Here is a 15,567-nt window from a genome sequence, read left to right on the forward strand (position 1 = left end):
CAGCGCCATGGCCCCGTGAAATTAGAGCAGACCTATTGTTGGTAGCCCACAAGACGTCCCTTCGTCCCTACTTCCTGCCGCTGACAAATCCCATGGAAAGCCAGGCATGACCGCGGCACGACTGTAGTTCCAGCACTCAGGAGGCTGGGGCAGAAGTTCACCTGAGACCAACCTGGAATACAATAGCCCAGACACTGTCTTTAAAAAAGCCTCTTACCATAGGACTCAGAGTGCAGGTCGATGGTGGAGCTTTTTACCTTTCCGGCTGATCCTGGGCTCTACGTGAGCTGTATGTCTCTATCCAGAATAATTAACATCTTTGAAATTCATTTATCTGGTGTTTTTAAACTTGTATACACCTCTGGTTGCTCAAATTGGTTCAGATACATTATCGACTATTTTGTTTGTTTACTGCTGGTTTACTGAGTCAGGGTTTCAGTAACCCCGGGTGGTCTCCAACACGACCACTCCCCCACTTTGGGGACCAAATCTGGGGCCTCACACATGCTAGGTAAATGCTCTACCACTGAATTACATCACCAAAATTTTTTTGGACTTTTTATTTTGATATAGAAGCTCAACAAGTTGTCTAGGCTAGCCTTGACCTCATTCTGTAGCACAGGCAGACCTTGAATTTAGGATCCTTCTGACCTCCACCTCCCCTTCATAGCTGGGAGTACAGGTCTTTGCCATTAGGCCAGGCTCTGGCCTTTAACTCTCCATCCTGCCTCAGCCGCCCAAGTGCTGGAATTACAGGTGTGTGCCATCATGCCTGACTCTTAATGGATTTTTATATATGTGAAGTTTATCAAGATTCAAAGACAGCTGTCCAAGAAGATGGGAGGTGGAGACAGGAGATTTCTCCAACAAACAACAAAGACATTGCCTCAAACAAGGTGATGTTGAGGACCCACACTCGAAGATGTCCTCTGACCACCACACCCATGCCTGCACTCACATGCACACACAATTTTGGATACATGAATTTGGAATTCATTTTTTTACTTAGCATGCAAAACAGCAGGTTTCATTATGACATTTTTGTGCATGTCAACAGTTGTAGTTAGTTTGAAGGACAATGCCTCTCAGACCCCCTCCCTATCCTCTAAGAAAAAGCTGCCTTCCACCTGACTCTGAAAATCTCCTTCATTGTTTAAACCCTTTCTTGTTTCTGTTTACGATTTCAATGGGAATGGTCTGGGGCAAAAAAGAAAAAATGTTCTAAGCTAGCCAATGACAGTATACTTGGTACATCTGTGTATGGTCTCTATAGAAATGATCTGGGGCAGAAGAGAGAGGATGTTTGGCCCAGGTAAGACAGCCAATAACTGTATAGATAAAGTCTCTGAAAATCAGCCCTAGGTTGTTCCTTTCTTGACTATTCTGTGTATAGTTTCTATGAAAACCCCCGGCTTTATGGTTTTTATGGTTTTTCTGCTTAAAGCTCCACGATTTCACTGTTCAGGGTCGCAGGGCAGCTCCTGAGATTGTCTGCGTCCCCAACCGGTTGGCCTCAATAAAGTGCTCCTTTTTACTGAGACTCAGTGTCTGAGTGGTCAATGTAGGGAATTTTACGGACCCATAACATTTTGGGGGGCTCGTCCGGGGTTCCCTGAAAACCCTCGGTTCATTTTCCTGCCTTTTTCAGATCTCCGTCTGGCGCCTGGAGACTTCAGTTCTGGTTCCTCCTACAGTGAGTCTGTTCTGGTTTCTGTTCAGAGTGTCTGTACTTCTGGGGGCTCAAAGGAGAGAAACTGGATGCAGTATTGCTCTCTGAGCCGAAGGACAGGGGATGCCCGACCCTCCATCTGGTAGGTTGATTGTCTGTGCCCTCTGGGCATTTGGCATTGACCCTAGCAGCAATTCCCCAGCGCACAGCGAATTCCCCAACATGCCGTGCTTTTGTTCTGTGTTGTCCTGGTCCTGTTTGTTTAGTTCTTATTGGTCTTTGTTTTGGATTAGTCCTCTTTCTTTCCATCATGGGTCAGACTCCATCATCTGAAGAAACTCCCTTGACCTAATTCTTTCTCATTTTAAGGATTTTCAAAAAGCAGCTACAATCTCTGGAGGATACTGTTTATTCAGGAAAATTCCGGACCCTTTGTTCTCTTGAATGGCCGTCTTTTAATGTAGGATGGCCCTCTACTGGTTCTTTTGAGATTAACAAGCTTTCTTCTCTTTAGGCCATGATTTTTGGAAGCCCAGGACATCCTGATCAGGTTCCCTATGTTATGGCTTACTTTTGCCTTTTGGATCCCCTCCGTGCTATGGCCCCACCAGATGCCTCTGGCCATAGTTTTCTTGTTTACACTCCCTTCTCAACTAGTGACCTTTATAATTGGAAATTGCAAACCCCCCCCCTTCTCTGAAAAACCACAGGCTTTAATTGAATTGTTGGAGACTATTTTCCTTACCCATCAACCCACATGGAATGATGTCCAACAGCTCCTCCTCATTCTCTTTACCACTGATGGATCCTCTCAGAGGCCCAGAAACAGGTGCTGTCTGAGAATGGCCGATTCATTAAGGATCCAGCAGAGATTGAGGAGGCCTTTCCTCGATGATGCCCCAGATGGGACCCCAACACCCCTGAAGGTAGGGAGGCACTCAAACCCTATCACCAGATTCTTATGGGGGGGGGGGTCTCCAGGCTGCTGCCCAAAAGCCCACAATTTGTCAAAAGTCAGGTTTTGCAGGGACAGACAGAGGCTCCAGCACAGTTTCTAGAAAGGCTTATGGAAGCTTATAGAGCCTACACTCTTATTGACCCTGAGGCATCTGAGAACCAATGAGCCATAAATATAGCCTTTGTGACTCAGTCAGCACCTGATATTTGCAAAAAGTTATAGAAGCTGGACGGTTTTGAAGGTAAGAGCCTCTCTAAATTGCTTAAAATAGCCCAGAAGGTTTTTAATAACCGTGAAATGCAGGAGAAACGTGAGGAACGTCACCACTGAAAATTGGCTCGAGCTTTAACATTAAGAGAAGAAAAATATCCCCTAAGAAAATATTTTCCAGGAAAGCAGGGCTGGCAGACTGGACCACCTCCCAAAAACAGCCCTCTCAAGAGAGACCAATGTGCCTACTGCAAGGAAATAGGATGCTGGATTCAGGATTGCCCTCAATGTCATAAGGGAACTCAAAAGCTACTGGAACTAGATAATTGAGGGGGTCAGGGCTCATCTCCCCTCCCCAAGCCCTGGCTAACCCTAAAAGTAGGAGGGAGGCCTGTTGACTTTTTGGTTGATACTGGTGCTAACTTCTTGGTTTTAAAGAAGCCCCTTGGCCCACTGGCCTCATGACAATACACCTACATTCAAGGAATTGCAGGTAGCCACTCTTATCCTTGGACTACTCAAAGAACTGTTAATTTGGGTACAGGACAGATTCAGCATTCCTTCATGGTTATCCCTGACTCTCCCTATCCATTGTTAGGCCGAGACTTGCTGAGCAAACTCAGTGCCTCAATCCATTTTGACAAAGATAAGGTCAATGTAAAGACCACTGGATTTGTCTTCACCCTGCGAGCTGAGGACGAATACCATCTTCATGAAGGGCCTCCTTTGGATCAATTGCCATCTCTAACTGTTAAATTAATGCAAGAGATTCCCCAAGTCTGGGCTGAGGAAAATTCCCCAGGGTTTGCAGCCCATCGACCACCCATGATAGTTACTTTGGAAGCCACTGCTAGCCCTGTTTGGGTACAACAATACCCAATGTCTTTTGAAGCACGAGCCTCTATGTGGGTTCACTTAAAAAGACTACAGGAATTTGGCATCCTAGTCCCTTGCCAATCTCCTTGGAACACTCCCCTACTCCCTGTGAAGAAGCCAGGGACTACTGACTACAGACCCATGCAAGATTTGAGAGAGATAAATAAGAGCATTATGGACATACACCCCACTGTGCCAAATCCTTACACTCTCCTAAGCTCCTGACCCCTGACAGGACAATCTATACTGTCCTGTATTTTTAAGATGCCTTTTTCAGCATCCCCCTGGACAAGGGGAGTCAACTTATCTTTGCCTTTAAATGGCAAGATCCTAAAGAAGGGTTTAGTGGTCAACTGACATGGACAAGTCTTCCACAAGGATTTAAAAACTCTCCCACCATCTTTGATGAGGCCCTACATGAAGACCTCTGAGAGTTTCGAACTACCCATCCCCAGGTTTCCCTTCTACAATATGTAGATGATTTGCTCCTCACTACCCCAGACCATCCCACTTGCTTAGAGGCTACAATGGACTTGTTAAAGGAACTTCAACACTTGGGATAAAAGGTGTCAGCTAAAAAGGCACAGATCTGCCAAGAGGAGGTACAATATCTGGGGTTTCAATTAAAAGGGGTTTTGCACAGGCTCTCCTCTGCAAGAAAAAAGGCCGCCCTGGACATCCCTGTTCCTCAAAGTCAGAGGCAAGTCAGAGAATTCCTGGGGTCAGCTGTGTATTGTCACCTATGGATACCTGGTTTTGCAGAGCTGGCCAAGCCTCTATATGAGGTAATAAGAGGGGGACCCTCAACATTTTCTTGGGGAAAAGAACAGCAAGAGGCCTTTGACAACCTAAAACAGGCCCTCACTTCTGCACCAGCCCTAGCCCTGCCTGATGTCTCGAGGCCCTTCTACCTTTATGTAGATGAATGGCTTGGTGTAGCAAAGGGTGAGCTTGCTCAGACTTTGGGCCCCTGGAAGAGACCAGTGGCCTACCTCTCAAAAAAATTAGACTCACTAGCAGCTGAATGGCCAGCCTGTTTAAAGATCATAGCAGGCACTGCAGTCCCTTAAAAACGCTGACAAGCTTACCTTGGGACAACAATTGTGACTACCTCCCACGCTATTGAAAGGGTATTGAGGGCCCCACCTGATCACTGGCTCACAAATGCAAGACTAACTCATTACAGTCTCTCCTGCTAGATATGCCCCACCTAACATATGCAGTGACAAGTGCCTTAAACCCTGCATCCCTGCTCCCTGAGACTGATTCTGAGACGACTGTGCATCACGATTGTTCTGAATTGCTGCAGCATGTCCAGGGAAGCCAACCTGATCTCACTGATCTACCATGAAAAAATCCTGACTTGGTGATGTACACAGACGGGAGCAGTTACATCAGAGATGGAATCAGGTATGTAGGGGCAGCAAGAGTAACCCAGAAAAATGTTTTATGGGCAGAAGCCCTGCCCAAAGGAACCTCTGTTCAAAAAGCTGAACTAATAGCTTTGATTCAGGCCCTAAGACTGGGAGAGGGTAAAATTGTCAACATTTACACTGAGAGTAGATATGCTTTTGCCACTGTTCATGTACATGGAGACATCTATAGAGAAAAAGGCCTCCTGACATCAGAAGGAAAGACTATTAAAAACAAACAAAAAATCATTGACTTATTAAAAGTCATGTGGATGCCAAAAGGGTGGCAGTCATTCATTGCCCAGGACATCAAAAGAACACACCTGAGGCTTGAGGAAACCAAAAGGCAGATCAAGAAAATAGCAGAGGCTCTGTCTGAACCTGCTCTCCTAGCCCTGCCAAATCCTACATTACCTGAAAAGCCTTCATATACAAAAGAGGATGAAAAATATTTCCAGACAATTCCAAATGGTTATGGCTCCTCGGGATAGAGACACACTGCAGATGGCAAGGTCATCCTCCCCCACCGCCTGGGAGAAATGCTAGTTCACCAACTCCATAAAGAAACCCACACACACAAAAAAAGGATTAGATTATTATTAACCAGATGCTTTCAGTTTCCTTTCTCAACAACTACAATACAGGACATCACTTCCAGATGTATGGCATGTCAGATGACTAATGCCTACCAAAAAATGATAACTCCTTTAAAAAACGTGAAAGAGAAACTGCGCCTGGGGTCCACTGGGAGGTGGACTTCACAGAGGTAAAGCCAGGATGCTTTGGATATAAATATTTACTAGTTTTTGTAGACACTTTTTCAGAATGGGTAGAAGCTTTTCCAACCAAGAAAAAAACGGCAACTACAGTTGCCAAGAAGCTGCTGGATGAACTCTCTCCCAGGTTTGGTGTGCCCCTGGTGTTAGGATCTGACAATGGACCAGTGTTCATTAACAAAGGCCCTGGGGACAGATTGGAAACTACCTTGTACATACGATCCCCAGAGTTCAGGACAGGTAGCCAGGATAAATCAGACCCTTAAGGAGACCTTGACTAAATTAACCTTAGAATCTGGCATAGACTGGGTGACTCTCCTCCTTTTTGCCCTCCTTAGGGCTAGAAACTCCCCCTATAGTCAGAAAATAACTCCTTTCGAAATTCTTTTTGGAAGACCCCCTCCCCTGGTCCCAAGATTAAAGTCAGAACTGTTGGCTAAAATAACTAATCATGAAATCCTCCAGTCTATTAGGGCATTGCAGGTGGTACAGGAGCAACTCTACCCCCTGATCCAGCACGTGCACGAACTGCCCCCGGCTACTCCACATCCTTACCGACCTGGAGACGTTATCTGGATAAGACGCCATCAAAAGGAAACACTGGCCCCTCGGTGAAAAGGACCATTCACTGTGATTCTGATGACTCCCACGGCAGTGAAAGTAGACGGACTGTGCACCTGGATTCATCACTCACACGTCAAGCCTGCACAAGCTGACCAGAAAAAATGGAGAGTCCAGCCTCATTCAAAAGACCCCTTAAAACTTTGGCTGGTAAAAGAAAACCCATCTATCACTTCCACACTGTGATTATAATTCTACTTTTATTAGCCCTTTGAACTCACCCCCAGAGAACTTACCAGCTCCAGACTTATGTTTGGAGATTATCAGATACACAAACAGGAAAAACTATTATGAAAGTTATACCTCCTAGCCCTCAAATTGCTCCCCAATTTAAAACTGATAAACGTTCAAAACTAGTGCCCCTGAATGACACTGCTTCATGTAAACTACTTTTACCCTAGGGGATTTAAAGGGGCAAGGGCTATGCCTTATATCAAAAAAATATTCATTAACTACCTCCCCTTACCTCAAGGTTTGTAATCATATAACAAAAAGCACCTGGTCTATAGGAGATCCCCAGCTGCTTGCTGCCCCCCCCACTCCACTTGGTTTGCCTGCTCCTCTGGCCTCAATAGCTGGTCCCCTCTTAATCTTTATAGCACTGTTAATCTTTGGACCCTGTATCCTAAATGCCCTAGTTAAATTTATTTATAAAAGGGTCTCCACTGTACAACTGATGATTATGAGGACCCATTATAATCCCCTGAGCATTACGCCCACAGGAGAATCAGTGGTTTGATTCAAAAATTTCCAAAAACTAAAGGGGGGAATGAAGGAAAATGCCTCTCAGATCCCCTCCCTATCCTCTAAGAAAAAAAGCTGCCTTCCACCTGACTCTGAAAATATGCTTCATTGTTTAAACCCTTTCTTCTTTCTGTTTACGATTTCAATGGGAATGGTCTGGGGCAGAAAAGAAAAAATGTTCTGAGCTAGCCAATGACAGTATACTTGGTACATCTGTGTATGGTCTCTATGGGAATGATCCGGGGCAGAAGAGAGAGGACGTTCTGCCCCAGGTGAGACAGCCAATAACTGTACAGATAAAAGTCTGGAAATCAGTCCTAGATTGTTCCTTTCTTGACTATTCTGTGTATAGATTCTATGGAAACCCCCGGCTTTGTGGTTTTGTGGTTTTTCTGCTTAAAAGCTCTGCGATTTCACTGTTGGGGTCGCAGGACAGCTCCCTAGACTGTCTGCGTCCCCAACCAGTTGGCTTCAATAAAGCGCTCCTTTTTACTGAGACTCAGTGTCCGAGTGGTCAATGTAGGGAATTTTACGGACCCATAACAAGTTCATATTTCACCCTCTGTTGTCTTCTCTTTTCCCTAAATTAGGGATTTGTTTTAATTGACACATATCAAAAAGTAATTAAATAAAAATAAAATAAAATTGGCACACAGGGGCTGGAGAGATGTCTCAGGGGTTAAGAGCAATGACTGCTCTTGCAGAGAACCTGGGTTCAAATCCCAGCATCCACATGGCAGTTAATGACCATCTATAACTCCAGTTCCAGGGACTCTGATGCTCTCTTCTGGCCTCTGTAGGCATTGTGCAATGCAGGTGCACTTACACACATGCAGGCAAAACACTCATTCATACACATAAAAATCAAAAAATGTTTTAATTGGCACATGGTAATTGTATGTATTTATGGGATACAATGTGATGATAAACCAGATCCTAATTCAAAAAGTAAAAGAGGGTCAGTAAGATGGCTCAACAGGTAAAGCTGCTTGCCACCAGAACTGACAACCTGAATTCACCTGAGTTGTAGCCCCTGGAAACCACATGGAGAAAGGAGAGAACTGACTCCCAAAGTTGTCCTATAACTTGTCCTTTGGGGACTGGAGAAATGGCTCAGCAGTTAAGAACACTGGCTGCTCTTGCAGAGGACCAGTGTTTGATTCCCAGCACCCACACTATAGCTAACAACTGTCCATAACTCCAGTTCCAGGGGATCCAATGCCCTTTTCTGTCCTCCATGAGCATTGCATGATGCAGGTGTACTTAAAATAAAAAATAATAAGCTGGACATGGTGGCACACGCCTTTAATCTCAGCACTAAGGAGGCAGAGGCAGGCAGATCTCTGTGAGTTCGAAGCCAGCCTGGTCTCAATAGCAAGTTCGAGGCCAGCTGGGGCTACAGGGAGACCCTGTTTCAAAAAGACATAATTAATTAATTAATTGATTGATTAAAAAAAACTGGTCCTCAGACCTCATGTGTGTAGCGGCATAAAGGCACCCACGTACATTCACACACACACACACACACACACACACACACACACACACACACAGAATAAATAAATGTTAAAAATAAAAAGGGGGTATAAGAAAACTAGGTATGATGGCTCATAGTGAATAGCAACTGAATCGTAGCCAACTAAGTCATCTCAGCCACTCCCTCTTTGTTCTTTTATTTTACTTTTTTTTGTCTTTTTGAGACAGGGTCTCCTTGGGACTAAAGGCGTGTGCCACCATATCCAGCTTTCCTAACAGTGTTATGGCTGCACCCACATAGGACTGACAAATGATAGAATTGTTCAGCATGCCTTGGGGGAGCACTTTCCATTGATAACTAGCTGCTGGGGCTTTTATGTCGAGGCTAGGGATAGTAAAAGCAAAGTTTTTACAGTCCTGTGGTACAAGCTGGATGGTAAAAAAGCAATCTTTTAAACCAATGATAATAAGATGCCAGTCTTTAGGTATCATCGTTGGAGAGGGCAAACCTGGCTATAACATCCCCATAGGTTGAATAATTGAGTTAATTTGACAGAGATTTTGTAGTGTTTTCCATTTGCTTGGTTTCTTTTTGATCACAGACATTGGGGCATTCCATGGACTAACTGAAGGCTCTTAATAAGTTGCTGTTGAACAAGTTCATGGAATGCATCTAATTTTTCTTTTGTTAGGGGCATTAATCCACCCACACGGGAGTGGTAGTAGTCCAGTGTAAGGGTACAGGTTCAGGACGCTTGTCAATGGCCCCTAGGAAAACCTTTTTACTTTAAGACTGGTTAGCCATATTTCCCATTGTGATATGAGGTCTCTGCCTCATAAATTAACAGCCACATGAAAAATCAAAGGCTGGGCCAGGCATGGTGACACATGCCTTTAATCCTAGCACTTGGTAGGCAGAGGCAGGCAGATCTCTGTGAGTTCGAGGCCAGCCTGGTCTATATAGTGAGCTCCAGGCCAGCTAGGGCCACAGGGAGACCCTGTCTCAAAAAAGACCAAAAATAAATAAATAAATAAATAAATAAATAAATAAATAAATAAATAAGTAAATAAATAGCAAAAGATGGTGAGGAAACTAAAGTCCCACTTTCCTTTCTGTGGGCATGTCCCCATTTGGCCTAAGGACATTCCACTAGGGTCTTCCTCTAAGCCAAAGAGTAGTCTATTTGATAGTAATATTTTTTTAAATAAGCTGGGAAGCATGAAAATATTTATAAATGATTTTTTATTATTTTTTATTTTATGCATATGAGTATATTGCCTGCATGTATGTGAGTGCACCCGTGTTGTGCAATACTGAGGAGGTCAGAAGAGGGCTTCAGATTCCCCTGGAACTGGAGTTAAGGACGGCTCGTAGCCGACATGTGGATGCTGGGAATCGCGCAGGTAATCGCGCAGGTCTTCTGCAAGAGCAGTCAGTGCTCTTAACCACTGAGTCATCTCTCCAGCCCCCAAAATATTTATAAATGATTTTAAGGAAAACCTGTTTAGAATTTTATTTTGTAGAACATTGAACAATAATTTGTTTTGCTTATAATACTAAATGATTTTTATTATGGGTATAATATTTACATAGTTTTAAAAATAAATTTTTATTGAAAAAATAAAAATAATATTTAAGAAAAATTTTTACCTGTTTAAGATTTTTTGCCTGCATGTATGTGAATCTGTCATGCAACATCCATGGAGGCCAAAGAGGGCATCAGATTTCCTGGAACTGGCGTTATTGGCAAGTTGTTAGCCACCATGTGGGTGTTGGGAACTGAACCTAAGTACAAGAGTGGCCAGTGCTCTTAACCGCTGAGCCATCTCTCTAGCCCCTATTTCTTTTTTTTATCTTTTTTGAGACAGGGTCTCCCTGTATCCCCAGCTGGCCTGGAACTCACTATGTAGACCAGGCTGGCCTTGAACTCACAGAGATTGGCCTGCCTCTGCCTCCCAAGTGCTGGGATTACAGGCATGTGCCACCATGCCTGGCTGGCTTACTTATTTTTAATGTGTACATGTGTGAGGATATATGGGTTTATGTGTACCACGTGTGTGCAAGTACCCAGGGAGGCCAAAGGGCATTGAATCCCCACAGACTGGAGTAACAGGTGGCTGTAAGTCACCTAACATGGGTATTGGGAACTGAAACCTGGTCCTCTGCAAGAGCAGTAAGCACCCTTGATCGCTGAGCGATCTCTCCAGCCCCACATTTATTTATGTGTGAGCATGCATACGTGTGCTTGGGTGCATACATGTCATGGCATGTGTGGCAATCAGAGAACAATCTGCAGGAGTCAGTTCTCTCCTTCCATCATGTGGGTCCCAAGAATCCAACTCAGATCCTTGGTGGCAAGTGCCTTTACCTGCTGAGCCATCTCAATAGCCCCTACTCATTTTTTAAAACTAAAAAAATCATTTTTGCTGGGTGTGGTGGTGCAGGCCTTTAATCCCAGCACTTGGGAGGCAGAGGCAGGCAGATCTTTGTGAATTCCAGGACAGCTGGGGCTACAGGGAGCTCCTGTCTCAAAAAGACAAAAAAAAAAAAAAAGTTTTTACATGTATGAGTATTTTGCCTGCACGTATATGTAAGTGCACCAGTGTGTGCAATGCCCATGGAGGGCAGAAGAGGACATCATCAGATCCCCTGGAACTGGAGTTACAGATGGTTGTTAGCCACCATGTGGGTGCTGAGAACAGAATCTAGGTCCTCTGCAAGACCAGCCAGTGCTTTTAACCACTGAGCTATTACTCCAAGCCCCTCCCCCCTTTTAAAGACTGAGCCCATACAGCCCAGGCTGGCTCCTCCCACTCACTTTGTAGCTGAGGATGACCTTGAACTTCTGATCCTCCTAGTCCACCTTCCCAGTGTTGAGGTTAAAAGCACAACACCACATCTTATTCTCTTTATTTTCAAGAAAACAGAAACCCATTTCTTTTGGGAAACCTTCCCAGTACCCACAATCACCACCTTGGAAAAATCATTCTTCATCTTTGTGTGTGAGTTCCCTGGCCTCTGTGATACTGTGAACCTTTTCCAAGGTGGGGTTCATATAACCACCCTGATTCAGAGCCAGCACCCCTGTACTGCAGAGGCAATCCATAAAAGCAGACAGGAAGAAGGAAGGGAACAAACAGGGAGGCCAGATGGGCATCTTAGGCAGGGGAATTCATTTCCTTGAGGATATTAAAGATGTTATCTGGCAAGCATGAGGCTGCTGGGGCAGTGTGCAGTGTGGTGGGCTGTTCTGGAGTGCGAAGGCTGTTCAGATAGAGCTTTCTATCTTAAGCTACATTGGCAGACTAGTTTTGTGAGCACAATGAAGCAGGCCCTAACAGCCTGAGCCCTACACCATCTTCCATCCCTTTCCCACCATTTCAGCTTCACAGTCCAGCCCGAGAGAGGTTTGCAGGACAGATCTCAAACTCCTACCCTGCTTTCTGCCCAGAACATCCTCCTCATCTGCCTGGCTCTCCAGAATAGGTGACAGGTCTAATAGTTCAGTGGGATGGTGACTTTGCATAAAAATGTACATGCCTTTAATCCCAGTGCTTGGGAGGCAGATGAAGGCAGAGCTCTGTGAGTTTGAGGCAGCCAGGTCTACATAGTAAGGTCTTATCTCTAAAGAACAAAAGTTCTTGGGATTAGGGAGATGATTTCATTGGTAAAATGCCTGACACACTAGCATGAGGACCTGAGTTTGGGTCCCCAGCACCCACATAAAAGCTGGGCATGGGGTGCACATCTGTAACCCTAGAGCGCTGGGAAGGATGGGGAGATGTTAAAGGCAGATCCCTGGAGCTCATTGGTCAGTCAGTCTGCTTGAATGGGTGAGTTCCAAGTTCAGTAAGAGAGCTTGTCTCAAAAATTAAGGTGGAGGGGTTAGAGATGATTCATCTGTGAAGAGTGTTTGCTGTGCAATCATGAGTATGGGGTTTGGATCCCAGGATCCACCTGACAAGCCAGACACCCTGCACATGCCTGTTACCCCAGCTCTAAGGGGAGCAGAAACAGGAGGAGAGCTAAGAAACCAAGATCCCCAGGTTCATGGAGACCCTGATTCAAAGGAATAGGCAGAGAGTGACAGGGAGGAAGACATCAGACATCCTCTTCTGGCCTCCTCAGGCATGCACAGGTACACATACCGGCACACACATGTGTTCATATACACTCACACAGAAACAAACACACAAACAAACATACAAATAAATACATATTTTTTAATTAAGTGGAAAGCAATAGAGGAAGACATCCAACATTAACCTCTGGCCTTTATACACATGCGTACATACCCACACAAATGTGGACACACACATACACATATAAATAAAAGTTCTTATTTTTAGTACTGGAGATACAGCTCAGTTGGTAGAGTGCCTGCCTAGCATGTATAAAGCCCTGAGTTCAGTCCCCAGCACTGCATAAACCAGGCATGGTAGCTCACTCATGTATCTCAGCACTTGGAAGGCTGAGGCAAGAGGATTGCTGAGAGTTCAAAGCCAGCCTGACTACACAGTGAGCTCCAGGCCTTCCTGAGCTATAGAGTGAGACCCTGAATCAACAAACAGCAAACATTCCTAAGCCCTAGTACCCTCATCCTCCTGGTGTGAGAAAAAGAACACATCACAGGCCCCTGGAGGCCCTCCCATCCATCCATTTCCATCTCCCTCAAAGGCCATGGCTCCCTGGATAATGTACTTACTTCTTCTTTTCTTTTTAACTTGGCTATGTATGTTTGTGAAAATAAAAGGAACTTCACAATGGAAACAACACCGAAGGACCTTCTCAAGCCAGACCAAGCTGAATCATAGCTGTAATCTCAGCATAGAGACTGAGGCAGGAGGATTGCAAGGCCAGCCTGGGCTACATAGGGGGACTCTGGAGAGACAGAGACAAAGACAGAGACAGAGACAGAGAGACAAAGTTTTTCCAAATGAAGTCAGGAAGCCATTAAGGGATCAGGACTTAGGCAGGTCTCGACCTGCTGCTAAGAGCTGAACAGTACTATTTGGCTGCTGGCCTCTGGAATGAGCAGGTACTCACAGTGTGCCACAGTCAGGATGCTCTGAGACTCACACTTTATAGACATCCCTGATGCTTATATATTCTTCATCTTCCATTCTCACACACTCATGTCAAGTAGATTTTGTGATTTTGTGATTTTATTTATTTTTATATGTATTAATGTTTTGCCTGCATGTAAGTTAATGCACCATGTACATGTCTGGTACCTTCAGAGGCCAGAAGGAGGTATCAGAACTGGAGTTACAGATGGTTGTGAGCCACCGTGTGGGTGCTGGGAACTGGAGTTACAGATGGTTGTGAGCCACCGTGTGGGTGCTGGGAACCAAACTCAGGTCTTCTGCAAGACACACTTAATCGCTAAGCCAATTCTCCTGCCTGCTTTTGCATTCTTTTCCACCTTCAACAGGAGTTTCTTTCTCTCTCTCTCTCTCTCTCTCTTTTTTTTTTTTTCCTTTGAGACAGGGTCTCCCTTTAGTCCCATCTGGCCTGGAAATCACTATGTAGATACAGATCTTCCTCCCTCCACATTCTAAATTCTGAGACTAAAGGCACGTGCCACCATGCCCAGTGTAGGAGTTTCTTTTTAAATAATTATTTTATTTATCTTAAAATTTTATTATTATTATTATTATTATTATTTTGGTCTTTTTGAGACAGGGTCTCCCTGCAGCCCCAGCTGGCCTGGAACTCACTATGTAGAACAGGCTGGCCTTGAACTCACAGAGATCCACCTGCCTCTGCCTCCCAAGTGCTGGGACTACAGGCGTGCGCCACCATGCCCTATTTTTATTATTTTTTTATGTGTATGAGTATACTGCCTGCATGTGTGTGAGTGCACCTGTGTCATGCAATGCCGCGGACGTCAGAAGAAAGCTTCAGATTCCCCTGGAACTGGGGTTAAGGACGGTTTGTAGATACCATGTGGGTGCTGGGGATCCAACCCAGGTCCTCTGCAAGAGCAGTCAGTGCTCTTAATCACTGAGCCATCTCTCCAGCCCTAGTAGCATACACCTTCAATTCTAGCACTTGAAGAAGCAGGTACATCTCTGTGAGTTTGAGGCCAGTCTGGTCTACATAGTGAGTTCGAGGCCAGCTAGGACTACATAGTAAGACCCTGTCTCAAAAACAAAACATAAAACAAGATTTATTTATTTATTCATTTATTTATTTAGTGTGTCTGTCTCTGTGTATGAGTGTATGCACATATGTGTATGGGTGCTGAGAGGCCAGAAGAGGACACTGAGTATTCTCCTCTATTGCTCTCTCTACAATCCCTTTGAAGCAGGGTCTACCTCTGAACCTGGAGCTCTTGCTTTCTCAGCAAGCCCTAGTGGTCTAGTCCTCCTGTCTGTGCTCCCTTTGGAGCTGGGATTACAAGAACTTTCAGAGACATTCAATTTGTTACATGGGTACTAGGATCCAAACTAGAGTCCTCATGAGATTGCATAGCAAGCACTCTTTTTAAAAAATATTTTATTTTTATTTTATGTGTATGAGTGTTATGCTTGCATGTAGGTAAGTGCACCCGTGTCATGCAATGCCTGCAGAGGACAGGAGGCTGTCAGATCCCCTAGAACTGGAGTTATGGACAGTTGTTAGCTGCCGTGTGGGTGCTGGGATTCAAACCCAGGTCTTCTGCAAGAACAGTCAGTGTTCTTAACTGCTGACCCATCTCTCCAGCCCTGTCTTGTTTTTTAATCACAAAATAACATGTTGTTTAGCTGTATATATATCTCTAAACTTTATGCAAATTGCCTCTTTGTTTTGTTTTTGTTTTCAGGATAGCATCTCACTAT

This window comes from Nannospalax galili, unplaced genomic scaffold (genome assembly GCF_000622305.1).
Source record: "Nannospalax galili isolate Female #2095 unplaced genomic scaffold, S.galili_v1.0 scaffold342, whole genome shotgun sequence".
Taxonomy (NCBI): Eukaryota; Metazoa; Chordata; class Mammalia; order Rodentia; family Spalacidae; genus Nannospalax; species Nannospalax galili.